Source organism: Zosterops lateralis (genome assembly GCF_965231275.1).
Source record: "Zosterops lateralis genome assembly, chromosome: Z".
NCBI classification, from domain to species: domain Eukaryota; kingdom Metazoa; phylum Chordata; class Aves; order Passeriformes; family Zosteropidae; genus Zosterops; species Zosterops lateralis.
In genome coordinates this window covers 79,131,420-79,145,275 of record NC_139800.1, presented here as the reverse complement: position 1 = coordinate 79,145,275, position 13,856 = coordinate 79,131,420, and positions in this window count along the sequence as shown.

Here is a 13,856-nt window from a genome sequence, read left to right as displayed (position 1 = left end):
CCTGGATAAATCCAGCTGTTTATTGGAGGAAAGCTACTTGCACTTTTGGGTTTTTTTTTTTTTTTAATGCTGATGGCTTTCCTTTTCCATGTAAGCTCAACTTGGATAACTGCAATGTCTCTGCCAGATGTGATGGCCAGAGGATACCTGCCTGCAGTGGTTCATAAGCCAGCACTGCAGATCTGGCCAGGCTGGCAGGAGGATTACCTGACTCTGCTGCTTCTCTTCCTCAGACTGTTCTCTAGGACTGGTGGTAATTTAAAAAAAAAATATAAAAATGTGTAGAAGGGGGTGGAAATTGATGCAGAAACACTGCAATCCTGATCCCAAATGGCAAAGTGTGCTGTGCTTCATGGCATCTTTCAAATTGCTGGGATTTAATGGTTTAAGATAACTGAAAGACACAGGTTGGTTAGAGATAATGCAATAGTGGTGGTTTTAGGACCACCTGAGTGTGAACTAACCATAGTCATAGTTTGCATTTCTTCATAATGCTATTTCAGGAATCAGGTTTTCTGGGTTTGGTTTGCTTTTCTCGTTGCTTAATCCTCTGCTGTGGTTTGTTTGATCACTTGTAGCAGTGTAAATTGCCTGGGAAGACACAGCTCTTTATGGGCCTGCTGTAATTCTAGGTTAAGTGTGCTCAAATTGCTGTAATTTGTATCTAATGGATTACATGGATTGAGAGCCCTTTTATAACTGTTGGAGCAAGGAGGGGCTGCCTGCCCTGGGAGGAAGGGAAGGTGTCCTGGGCACTGCTGGTCCCTTTGTCCCTCTTCTCTGGGAGAGCTGCCCTTTTCATGATTCCAGGGGCTGAACAGCCTGGCACAGCTGGGGACCCAGCTGGGTGCAGGAGGAGCAGGCAGCTGTGCCAAAGAGGCTTTTGCTAAAACCCAGAAGGTTTTGGGGGATGCTGATGGCAAGTCCTGATGTGGTGTTGCCTTCCTCTGCTTACTATCCCTATGCTGTTGGGTGAGTAACTGCTGGGGATGTTTTTTCCTCCCTGGACCTGCTCTGCCTGGACCAAAAGGAGACCCTTTTGCCTTTCAGCCTGCTGACTGCAATTTGGCCCTGTAGTTCCTTGCTGCCCTGGCTCCCTTTTCCCAAACCTTTGCTCTTTGTAGTGGTTTCTCTTGCACACTGCCTGTGTCCCAGCAGGAGCAGTGTGGGAATGTATCTCACCCATGGACCTTGGTGGTCTCCTTTGCAAACCAATCTCCACTCAACACCAGCCAGAGATGGCTGCAACTGCCGAAACAGAAGTTTTGATTTTAAAAGCAGCTCTTACTTGCATCAACAAGCCTGCTCCACTTGTTAGTCACTGACATGGTTTAGTGGTGGACCTGAAATTCCTGGGTTAAGGGTTGGACTTAATATTCTTAGAGGCCTTTCCCAATCTAAACGAGTCTATGATTCATTTCAACAGTCAGGTAATGTCTGTCTCCCTGATGGTTTCACAGGAGCTGAGTGGGAGAGGCTTCATTCCTCTCACAAAATCTGGGGTGCCTGTGCCCCTCGTTCATGTATTGCAGCAACACAATTCCCCTACACAGCTGCTTATCTCCCCAGCTTGTCCTGCCACACTGTCTCCCTCCACGTGTGTCGTTAATTCCTGTAATCCGATGCAAATCAATATGCTAAACCCCTCATTAATTGGGTTGCTGATTTATACTAATGAGACTTAAAATCTTGGAGAAGGTTGAGGGTATTTTTTTCTCCTCTGACAAGCTATTGTCAGCCCTACAATGGCTGGCCCTTGGCTGGGCTGGTAATTGCCTCGTGACTGTATTTGCACCAACATAATGGCAAGGATGTTAGCAGGAGCTAAGACATCTTTTCGTCTGAACAGGAAAATCCAGGATTAGCAAGGTGGAATGAGTTTGCCTGCAGTTCCTGGCAGCTCTGTTGTGTAGGGTGGCTTCTCTTTCACCTATAGCTCGGCTCTGTTGGTTTGTTTCCATTATTAACCTGCTTTTCTTCAGAGCTTAATAAGCTCAGCCATGAAAATCAAGCCTGCCTGAAAACTTGGCACAGTAGGAATTGGCCAGACTTTTATTTTTTCTGGTGGGAAGAACTGATGATTATTTTTAGAAGAAATTGTTTCGTCTGTGAAGTTTAATGGGTTGCAATGCTGTTTTGGCATTCATGAGCCTTCAGACCAGCTTTGTTGAAAACCTCATTTAGCATCACCAATAATACAGCATTGCTGAGGATCCCCAGGGACAGGCAACTGAAACAATAGCCGGAATCTTAACATTTTTAAAGCTAATTGTTGTACACGTTCAGCCATTTCCCCTATGCCACTACCACACACCACTTGCTGTCTTGTGCAAGACACAGATCTGAGGACAGTTTGGTCCACAGAAGGGCATTTCACTGGTGTTGACAGCAGATATATCTGCATTTCCAGGGATTCTTTGATGGAAGCAAGGTCGCAGGTACATATCCACAGGATTCCTGCACCAGAAACACATTTTGGATTTAACCAAGAGTTTTCTTTTTTTCTTTTTTTTTTTTTTTTTTTTTTTTTATGGCTGCCTTTGCTTGTCCTCAGAGTGTTTGTATTGGAGCTGGTATGTGCAATCCTAAAAACATCATTTCCTGTGTGGAAGGGCCCTGGAGGCTGCTCTCAATAAATGAGTCCTCATGCCACCCCTCTGATTTTGGGTGAGCAGCCACCCTGCCTTATTTACAGGTGAGGGGCTGGGCACCCTTATAAATGGACAGTGGAGTAAGAGACTAAGTGACTCTCACTTGAACAGTCGTAAGTGACCTTGTTTGCTCTGAATTTCCTGTGTACTAACATAGGCCATGCTTCGTTCCAGGAAGATGCTTCAGGTAAAATGCCTCACAGAATGAGACAAGGTGATGACTTCTGAATGGCTCCAGGGCCTTTCATGTTTTGGGACAAGTGGAGACTTTAGCTAGTGTGCCACAACCTTCTTCCTTTGTTTTTCTCATAGAAAAAAAAATACCAAATTTGGGGGGGAAAAAACCCAAAAGCACGATCACTCTTTATTCATTGTTAAATTCTTTGGATGGTTGTGCATTCAAAACCACTTGAGTATTGAACAGGAATTTGCTACAAAACAGTGGTGGGATTTTCAGTTTTGAGCAGGAAGGGTTGGGGGTCAGTGTTTATGTGGGCAAGCGAGGGCTCTGAGCAAGCCAGAGGCCAAGAGAGTCAGTGTTACAAAGAAGCTGTTGTCTTTTCAGAGGGCTTCTGGAGCCTAGCTGTCTGAAAATAATTAGCCAAATAAATTAGGTGTGCTCCGTGCTAAGTACTTCTGACATTTGGCTTCCTAGGGAAAGGGATAATGTGCATACAGAGATACCTCAGCTTGTTCTTTGTCCCTGGGAGGGGGCACCCGGGGAGAAGCTGTGGGCTGTTCTTTGCACAGAGAGTAACAGGCAGGAGAAGCTGTCGGGAGCCTTGTGCTCCCAGAGCGATGGGGGTGAATCCCCCAGTGGGATGGTGGGTGGGCAGAGCTGCCCTGCTTCCTGCTGTGAGGATGTCCTGCCACTCAGAGCATGTTTGACTGCAAACTGGTGATGAAAAACGGCAGAAATTCCATTCAATGAAGGTGTGCTCCATCGTACTGGTGCAGGCTCATCCAGGAACTCACAGAGTTTTTGTGCTGGACCAAGAGGTGATGGTTAGAAATGAGAGAGAGACAGGAGAGGAGTGCCTTGAGCAGCGCTTCGAGCTGTATCACTGCCACATCCTTGTTTCCTGTCCTTTCTTTCACTCTGTTGTTATTTAAAGTGCATTAGATGCCTCTCCTGGTGGTTGCATTAGCCCCTGCTCCTTTCCTGAGAGGGGCTTGGCAGCAGCATCTTTTATCCCACATTCCTCTGCTGGTTTTCTCTATCAAAAGGCAGTGGGGGTTTCAGCTTTTTGACCACCTTTATAACCCAGCATTGCAAAGGTGCTTGCTTGTCACCCTCCCAATAGAGCCCATTGCTCACCCCATAGAGCTTTTTGCAGAGTGTTTGAGTCCTGCTGCAGAGTGGGAGCAGAGCAGGATTTTTGGAGCCTGGGTGGAAGATTGATGCAGGATCAGCCAGCCAGAGGAGCCAGGTTTGTATGTGAGTTTTGCACTGCATCGTCCAGGTATTCACAGGAATCAGAAATTAATTTGAAGCCTCTGGAAGGAAGAAACCTCCCCCCAGCAATTTTGTCCCCATTGCTTTGCAGAGGGTGGTTTGCTCCCTTCCTCATTATCCTGTCCTTGCTGCTCACACATGGAACATTAAAGACGTAGGAATCCCAGCTGTGAGGAGTTGCTTAACCCATATGATTGTGGGGTGCATGGAAAATGTGAGTAAAACCAGGATCAAACCTATATATTTATCCTATCTCAACGAATGGAGGAAGCAATGGATTCCACCCTTGGTTTTCAAAAGCATTAAAGGGAGAAAAAAGCCCACCAACACCCCAAAACCCTCCAGCCCACCAATGATGAAGGTTGTGCTGAGGCTGCACATCCCCAGGAGCAGACAGGAACATGGCTTGGAGCACAGGAATAGTCCTGGCTGGGATGAACCCAGACTCCTTCTGTGAAAATGAGCAGTGAAATGATGTTTCCACCATGAGAGAGAATCCAGACTCTGTGCAAAGTCCCTTTCCTCCAGGAAGACAGGGATTTCCAGGACCTGTGTAAGGAGCCCTGGGGTTTAACCTGGGGCAATCAGGGCTGTGGTGGCACTGGCAGTGCCTCAGCTAATCCATGCAGTGTATCCATGGCTCTCCTCTTCTGGGCGCTGCGCTGCAGAGTCGTTTTAATGAGAGCACAAAAGTTAAAATTGAGGTTTTTTTTTTTTTAACTTTTAAAAATTAGTGGCAGACTGTGGCTGTTCAGGTTGCTATTTTAACTGCTCCAGATGTCGAGCACAGCTCAGCCAAGATCAATGCGTAATCCGAAGGAAATAGTATTAATTTCAAAGGAATGTCGTCAATATTTAAATATTTTGGAACTTTTTAATATGTAGCCAGTGGTAGTGGTCTAACTGGGCTTATTAACTCTGCTTTTTGGAGCAGTGATTCTATTAGCATGAATTAATGTCTATTAACATTATTGATTTTCATTTATTTTAACATGCAGGCCCGTAACGGTACTGGTTATTTTAGATATTCTCTGAGGCTGTACTGAGTCGGGAGCTGTTGGTTTAAGGCCTGATCCCACAAGCTTTTATCCTTCCAGTTCCTATTTAAGCTCTGACTTAGCTCCAAGCCTGCAGAGTGACTCCTGCTGACTCCAGCAGCAGTGGGATTCAAACTGCCCCAGTCCTGCTTCATCCAGCCCCAGCGGCTTCAGCTTCAGCTGCAGAGAGGCTTTACATGTCCCTGCATGGCCAGGGTGGATTTAACCCCTGGAGCACACCAGCAGCCACTGAAATATCCCCTCTGCTCTACCTCCAGTCGATCTTGGCTCTTACACCCAGCAGCAGTGACTGGGTTGGACCTGGTCTATATATTAAATTCTGTTTCTAAATTAAGCCCAGGTAGACCCATTTCCCCTCCTCCTCTGACTTTTTATGCCTATTAAATGTATAAGGCAGTTAGAAGGCAAAGGGTTTGTAATGAGGAACAGAGTCTTCTTGAATGTTTTGTTAAAAGTATGGAAAAATACAGAAAGCTTTGAGGAAAAATTTCTTTCCTTTAAATTGGATTGAAGAACAACTTAAAATAACAGTTGGAGAATGAGCTGCATCTTAAAGAGCTAGAAATTGACACATTTTTCAACAAAACACAAAAGGCATAACTTATTCTTTTCTTAACAAAATATCTGTTTTCAATAGCTGTTGAAATATTTTGCTTGTAGAGGTCACACATTTTTAGTGAAAGACGTATCATTTTTTGGTTAAAATTATTTTTAAAAGCCAAATTATTCCCCTTTAAAAAGAAAAGTTTTAAATCACTGGTGAAATTACAGAAAAGTTGCACAACAACTGATCAGCCTAGATATAATTCTTTTAAAAGTAGGCATTCAGGAAAAAAAAAAAAACACCAAACTTTAGAATGCCACAGATTTTGGTCTGCGTCAGAGAATGTTCTCATTAAAAGGAAATCTTCAGCTCCTTTGTCTGAAGAAACCTCACCCTTTGTTCATGTTTAGGAGAAATGGTTCTAGTTACTGAGAGAGTGTTTGCCTTCCTCCAAAAAAAAAAAAAATGTTTGTGTGGGAGATGTTTTACATTTGAGTGACGCCAGAGAGCCAAAATGTGAAGCTGTATTGGCAGTAATGACCACAGGCTGATGTAGCTGGAAAAATTCAGCTGAAAGCCTTTGGGGAAAGGGGAGGCAAGTGGGATATCTGAGTAAGGCTGAGCTCTTTCTGGGTGGGAAAAGTCTGGAGCGGGCAATGTGCAGGGCTGGGGTACCCTGGTGCCATTGCCCTGGCCGGGGGCACATCTGGGCCGCACATCTGGGGCCGTGCACACCTGCCCACCTGTGGCTCTGTGCTATTTCTGCCTGCATGCACTAGATGGCATTGCCAACTTGGCTACAGAGGGACTGTGGGCTCCCCGTGGGCTCCGGCGGGGAGCATCTGCAGGACTGTTGATGATCATTTGTGACTTTTTTTTTTTTTTTTTTTTTTTTTTTTTTTTTTTTTTTTTTTTAACTTTTTAACGTGCTCTGTGTTAGGGAGGGCACGGTATAGCGGCATGTCTGGCATGGGCAGCTCGGGTGCCGGTGCCTGGGCACTGCTGCCACTGCAGGCATGTCTGGAGCCCTCCTTGTGCTTGTCCCCATTAGTAAAGGTCCAGCCTGGCACCCTGCTTTTGGCCACGGGCTGAGCACACAGCAAGAAATTGTCTTTTCTGCTGCCAAAATCCGCCACAAGTGAGGCAGGCAAATACAAGAAAGGCCAGGTCTGTGCGATCTGGAGGAGAAACCTGAATGCCAGAGGTATCAGGAGTTCAGCAGCACCTCTTGATTCCCCATTCAGGCTGTTTATTCCCTTCTGTTGTCTCCAGTGAGAGCCTTGCCCCTGTCCCAGTTTCTCCCCTGGTTGCGCTTTCTGGGCTGGGATCAGTGACACTGAAGCTGAGCAGAAAGCTGTGGGAGGAGGGTGCACCTGAGAGGTTGTGACCTGGTTCCTTGTCCACAGCAGCTGGCACTGAATGCCTGAAAAACATGAAAGCATGCCAAAAATGGAGGAATTGTAATCCGGGGAGCCTTCCTAAACTGTCACTTGCTCCTTGAACTCTGAGCTGCTTTTTAAAGGCCAAAGGTATGTTGCTGGCTTTTTTATAGCCTTACATCCATTTGCAGAGAGCTCACCAAGTCAATAAAAATCAAGAAGGAGTGCCTGTGTTGGATCTGCAGCACAGTCAAATCCCTGAAAGCAGGAAACCCACCCCAGGGCAGGTTCTTCAGGGCATCTACCCCACTGTGCAGCTCTGGAATGCTGAACAGTGTGGGAACAAGCAGCCGGGGTTGCCTGGTGCCCCTCTTGTGCTCCAGGACTCTGAGCACCTCCTGCCCTGCCAGTGTCAGCCCCAAGGCTTCACTGGGACAAACGTGCCATTGTTTGTTACCCTGCCTTGCAGTTTCTCTTGAAAACTAAATCCTGAGCAGCATTCAAGTCAAACAGAGTTCCTGCTTTCCCAGATGGCAGCTAGTGAGGGACACTCTCCCTTAGAAACGTCTGCCGTCTCCACCTTGTGTCCTCGGGCGGGTTGGCAGCTTGTTTTTCATTTAGAGTTCCCCTCCATTGCCTGGGGTGTCCTTCAGGGCACTGGTGTGTGGCTGCCAACGGATCTAATGATCAGCAAAAATACTATTTGTGTTGTGTTAGCATCTCAAAGTCTCCCTGTGACTTTCCGTGCTGCTCGGCTGTGTGATCAACGTTGGCACTGCAGAAATGCTCATGGAAAATGCTCAGGGTAAATCTCCCCCTGGTTCCTGCTGGAAACTTCTAAAAAACTGGTGATGTGGGAGACTTCATGATGCAACGCTTCCCTTTCAGAATACTTCTCTCTGCATGTAACTAAGAGGTTTTTTGCGGAGAGAGCTGCTCACACCACTTTGGGCATTCAAGTTTCCATGGAGAGGGACCTGGCTGCCTTTCCTGCCTGGGAGATGCAAGGCTTGAAGTAGAGCTGCTCTTAGAAAATGAAGCATTTGTGCTCAGCTGAGCCTCCCGGAAGGAGGACTTGGCCCAAGTGTGTTGTTTGGGCCATCACAGGACTGTCAGTCAGCAATTCTTGGTTTTGTGCCTTGTTTTGTATGAGATATTTTGTAGGATCTTTGGCAAGTCTCTTCTCTATCCTTTACCCCCTGAGAGGTACAGATGTAAAACAGAGAGAACTAAGATAGCTGTGAGCTGGAAGTGCTGCTGCAGGACTCTCTACTCCCATTAACCCTCTGATTTACTGCCCTGCACCAGCAGCCCCACCAGTGCCATGTGTTGACATTTCTGATGGATTATGGCCATTCTCCTGTCAACATGAGCCACCCTTGTGTGCCAGGTCTTGTGGTTGGGATGCTGAGTAAAAACTTGGTAGTTCATATTATAAAGCTGAGCAGAATTTAAGTTTTAGGCAAGCGTTGTTTTAGGAGCCAAAAATTCTGCCATCATAATGTATATAAATTTGACTTTATAAAAGTTGTCAATCTTTTTGACTAACCTGAAATGCAACTCACTTCTTGGTGTTCCTGCAGACCTGTGTTTTGGGGTGTATTGAGAGAACCAAACATCTGTAGCAGAGGCTGTGAGGTGGACAGGAAATGTGTGGTTTTTACTGCTCACATAGGAAAGAAATCTCATTAGATTTATGTGATCTCAAACCAGTTATGTTTCCTGTGCAAACCAGGCCTCCAGCAGCACAGCCTGTATCTTTAAGACAATGAAAATAAACCAGCAGCATCTGTAATGTCCTTCTTAATGGGATGAATTAGGAAGAATATGTATGGACACAATCCTAGAGACTACTCTAAGCATGAGCAGTTGGAGTAGGAGGGTAAGAGAGATTTATTCATTCATCAGCTTTATTAAAGAAGCTGGTTATGCACATGCAAGACTGGGAATGCCAGTCTCCAAACGTTCTGATTACTGCAGGCACTCCAAGAAGTGTTCATCTGCCAGGTAAATAACAAGTGAGGTACTCATATTTACAATTTAAATTGCCTGAGTGTTCAGCTGGCCCTCACTCTGCCAGGCTGGACTTTCCTTGCACTTTACTCATTGAGAAAATCTCTTAATGAGACTTGCCCTGGAGCTGTCAGGACCACATGTGTCTTCATCTGGAAAAGCAGGTTAGAAACTCTTCCCAAGGGTCTGACCCTAAGCTTCCTGCTTAATTCCCAGTATGGTCTTCCCCAGTAGTATCACTGTTCTATAGCACAGGCTTATTTATACTGAGTTTTAGTGATCCATTACATTTCTGCTGTTCTGAAAGTGTAAAAAAGTGCATCATTCTCAGAAGATAAAAAAGAAAGTCACTGCTTTGCTATGGATATGATTTTGTATTGAAGAATAGTGTCCATTTGCTAGTACACAATGTCCCCCTCCATCTCTCCCACCCTTATGGGCAGAGTTTCTGGATGGGGGAACTAGAGCAGAGCTGTGCCCTTCTGGCACTAAAATTAAAGAGAAAAGAGGTCTGATCACAAACTATTAATTTCTAAAAGCAATCTCCAGAAATGAAGCAATAAGGCCTAAATTATCCCAGTGATGAGCAAACCTGCAAGTCCAGCTTGCAAACTGGCAATTGGAGGCTCCTGATGCCATATGCCTGGAGAAGGTATTCCTTTTTTTTTTTTTTTTTTTTTTTTCACATGTATCAATGTGATTAACTCTGTTGTAAGTGAGAACCAGCTTCATCTGAATTTAAGGGTTGATGTTAGTGTTTTCATGACAGAATTAATACCTAAAAGTATGTTTCAGAATATGCTCAAGACATGATCTGTCTTTCACTGTGTGAGCTCTATCTTAGAATTACAGCTAAACCTCTGCAGTTTAGAATCTAGGTGAAGGTTTGATTATCTAGGAAGAAAGAAAGGAAAAAAAAACCCCAAAAACTTAAGCATATGATACTGAACATATGATACTGAGTTTTATCTCAATGGATTTTGTTCATAACCTCCTTGTGGAACTTAACAGAAAATTAGATCTCTGCCACTGAATTCTTAAAGGCATTAGAAAACACTATGGTGTAGACCTTACCTTCCATCAAATTCCACTCCAGTGACTTTTAAATAATGCAGCTGTTTCATTCATTTTTGAGTTCTTGCAGACTTTTCCATAGGGGATATTTCTAGTTTTGCAAACAGTTTCCCATCAACCCAGCAAGGAAGAAAGAAAAAAAAAAAAAAAAAAAAAAAAAAAAAAAAAAAAAAAAAAAGGCATTTTGTCTTGAGGAAAATCTTGTGTGCTCAGCTGGAGCCTTTCCTGTGAAGCTGCTCTCCCAAGGCCCATGGAGCTGCTGGAAGTTCCCATGGCTGCTCCTGTGCTCTGTGCACTCCAGGCTCAGAGATGCTCTCCTGTGTGCAGATAATGTGGTTGTGTTGTGCCACATGTGCAGGAGTAATGAGGGTGGATTCCCAAGGTGGACTTTGATAGCAAACCTTCCCCATGCCCCAAAATCACCACATTTAAAAAAGATAGAAGAAAAATTTAAGAAGTATTGCAAGGAATATGTTGAGTACTCATTTTGGCTGGTGGTGTCTTTCCAGCCAAGGAAACCCCCTTTGGCTAGATTTTGATGTCCTCACTGTGGCCTCCCTCTGTGTCCACTGGCATGTGTGTTTTGCTTTGAGAAGCTGGCCCTTGGAGCTAAAATTTTGCCATATTTAGTTCTAACCCAAAATATTGTAGTCCAAATCCAGCCAAAAGTATTAGTGAAGGAGAAAGACTAATGCTCTGGAAGATTTGCAGCTGGGACCAAGGAGCTTGCTGAGCTTGGGCATTGGTCCCTGGCCCAGAAGCCCAGCCAGATTGAGGTCATGGGTGTGATGTTTTGCCATATCCAGGTCCCTTTTTGGCTCCACCAAAGGATCATGAAACACTGTGTGACTCTGACAGCTCATGGTGTTCGGGTGGGATGAGGTGACAGTGGGGTCCAGTGGCAAAAGTATGAAGACCAGGATATTTCCTTGTGCTTTTCCAAAATAGCTGTGTATGGTGCTGACTATGACGTTAAAATGAAAGCTATCTTGTGCTATAAGTCTTCCCCCCTTCTTTAAATAAATCTATAGATATGGAGGAAGGAGCGAGAGAGAAGGAGGAGCTTTTGGCCGGTGGCTTTGGGAAAACAGATTTGACCCTGCAGTGTTGCTGGCAGGGCAGGGAAGCTAAATGGAAACAAAATCAAATTATTAAAACAAAAAAAAAATCCAGTGAAGGAGAATCATGTTTCCTGAAGGGTTTTGCCTCTCCTGGGTGTGGTGGTCTCTCTTGGCGGGGTGTCAGGCTGAGCTCAGCGCCCCGGGACCGCGCACCCCGCTTTGTTCTCGGCACATGGGGTGGGGCCGTTTGTTTAACCAGATAACTGAGAGCCCCCGAGGACTCCAGAGGCTGCTGTTTATCTTTCAGAGTGACAGTGTTAGTACAGTGCTTCTTTCTTTTTATCTGAGGTATTTTCATTTGGTAACTGCTGACCAGAAATGAGCACTTCCCAGCTCTCCTCTCGCAAATACTGCAGAGACTGGGGCTTGCAGGCAAGATAATGGGCAAAGTGAAGCTTGGGGGAGTGCTGAGCTCTCACCTGCAATGCCCTGGTGCAGGCACAGTTGGGTTTAACCCCCTGGGTTGGAGGCCAGATTCTTGGAACACAAGGATGTTGGAAAAGACAGCTCTGAGTATTGCCAAGCTCCTCAAGGAGATGCTGTTTGTCGTCGTGTATTTTCTTCTCAGCGGTTCTCATGCTGCCCCAGCTGTGCTCTGGGTTTATGTCCAGTGGGAGTGCTCAGAGCTTAGGCCTGAGAAAAAAAAAAAAAAAAGGTATTAAATGCATTGCTGCATTTTATTAGCATTAAATACCACTGGGCCTTGATGTGAGCAGTGGCTCAGAGGTCTGGAAAGGTGTGGGTGTGTCCTGCCTCCCAAAGCACCCATTTCCCCATGACAGCCAAACACCTGCATGGTGCCCAGCTCCTTGTGCTCTTCACTGCAGCAAGGACAGACTTCTACACTCCATACCTATAGTAGGTACAGCAGCTCTGCATGCCCACAGGATCCAGAGACTAGCCAATGACTCCATGAAGATACAGTGTGATGCTTCCTCATGAGTCTAAGGAAGGGACTTGGAGTTTTCATTTGTTTTCATACGGAAACAGTGCTTAGATAAAAAAAGGCAACACTTTCAGCCCAATTGCCTGATTCCAGCCCTGTTTGACAAGTGGGTTGTTAACCCAAAGAGATCAAGCTTTTCTAAATTTTATGAAAATAAGCAGCAGAATGGTGGAGAAGGGCTCAAGCCGGACCCTTGGTGCACAAGGCTGTAGTGTGAGTCTACAGTTGCCTTCAGAAAACCCACGGGTGAAAGCTGCAGAAAACTGGGTTTCCTAAGTTTAACTGTTCACAGGTCTCCTTGTTTTTCTTGTAAGTGTGTCTGCAAACAGGCCTACATCTATCTTTCTCTCTTTCCATTTCACACATTTTCACCTTGTCTTGAAAATGGGATGTGTAGCAAGCAAAGCCCCTGCCTTGCAAAGGGAGTTACTTGAGGGTAAATAAATAACAGCAGGAGGAGCTGGACATAGCTGGAGGAAAACCTTAGGCCAAGTTTATCATCAGGGATGTGCTGTACATTCCCAGACAGGGAGCAGGGTGGTGTTGAGGCATATTTGGGATTCAGTTGTCTCTGAGCTATTTAGTACCTTGTGAGATGGCACAGAAGGACTGTTAACAATGAATCTGCTGCCATTCAGGGCAGCCTTGAGTCATTGTGGTTTAAAAAATAAATTATCATATAAATAGCTGCTTAGGAATCTCAGCCTGAAGACCACAAAATCTCACCAGTGCATAGCTTTTTTGGCTTATGTAGCACCATGTCTACTTGTGGAATATTTTGGCTGTGTGTTGTAAAACCACTTCCTATTTTAAAAGGAGTATTATAGGAAAAGAATAAAGTCTATTGTCAGTGACAACTGCTGGTGGTTTCCTAGTGCCTCTCATTCCAGGAGGCTGAGCATATCATAACTGGATTTTTCCTGTCTTTGCTGAACCTGCCCCAAGATGGCACTACCTTGTGGAGACCAGTATCCCCTGCCCTGGATACCCAGAGGAGAGCAGGGGCATTCCAGAGCTGGTTTAAGACACTTTCTGGGTAGTTTTCATGATGGATGAGTGGGTTTTGAAAAGCCAGAGGCGAGTGTGATGGTGAACAAGCTAACAGTTATGCTCCTGCAGCTGGAAATACCACTGGGATTTTGGATATTTGGAAATACCACTTCCTCCTGCTGACTGGCATCCTGCTGTGCTGTCCCAAAGCAAGGCTGAGTATGACCCATTTGAGTTTTGTGACTTTATAAAGTGAAAAAGAGCCAAGGTCTCTTTGATGTAGGCATCTCACCCTCTTGCAATGCTGTGGATAGTTAATAACTACAATTCCATTGACTTTAATTGGAGCAGGATCAGATACTAAGAGCAAAAAATCCTCCTAAGAAAATCGTTCTGAGTGAACTCCAGCCAGTCAGCTCAAACAGAATCCATCCTTGGGTTTTCCTACTAGTCTGGTTCTGCCTAATAAACTGCCTGTTCGTTTTAGTTCTGTTTTGTTTTGTTTGCTTATTTGTGACTTCCCTTTGGGGAGAGGAAAGAACAGGCTGGGAAGTACAGCAGTGCCACCGGAGGTTGTGGGATGGTGCGCGTGGTAATGGTCCTTTCAACAGGTTTTTTTTCCTC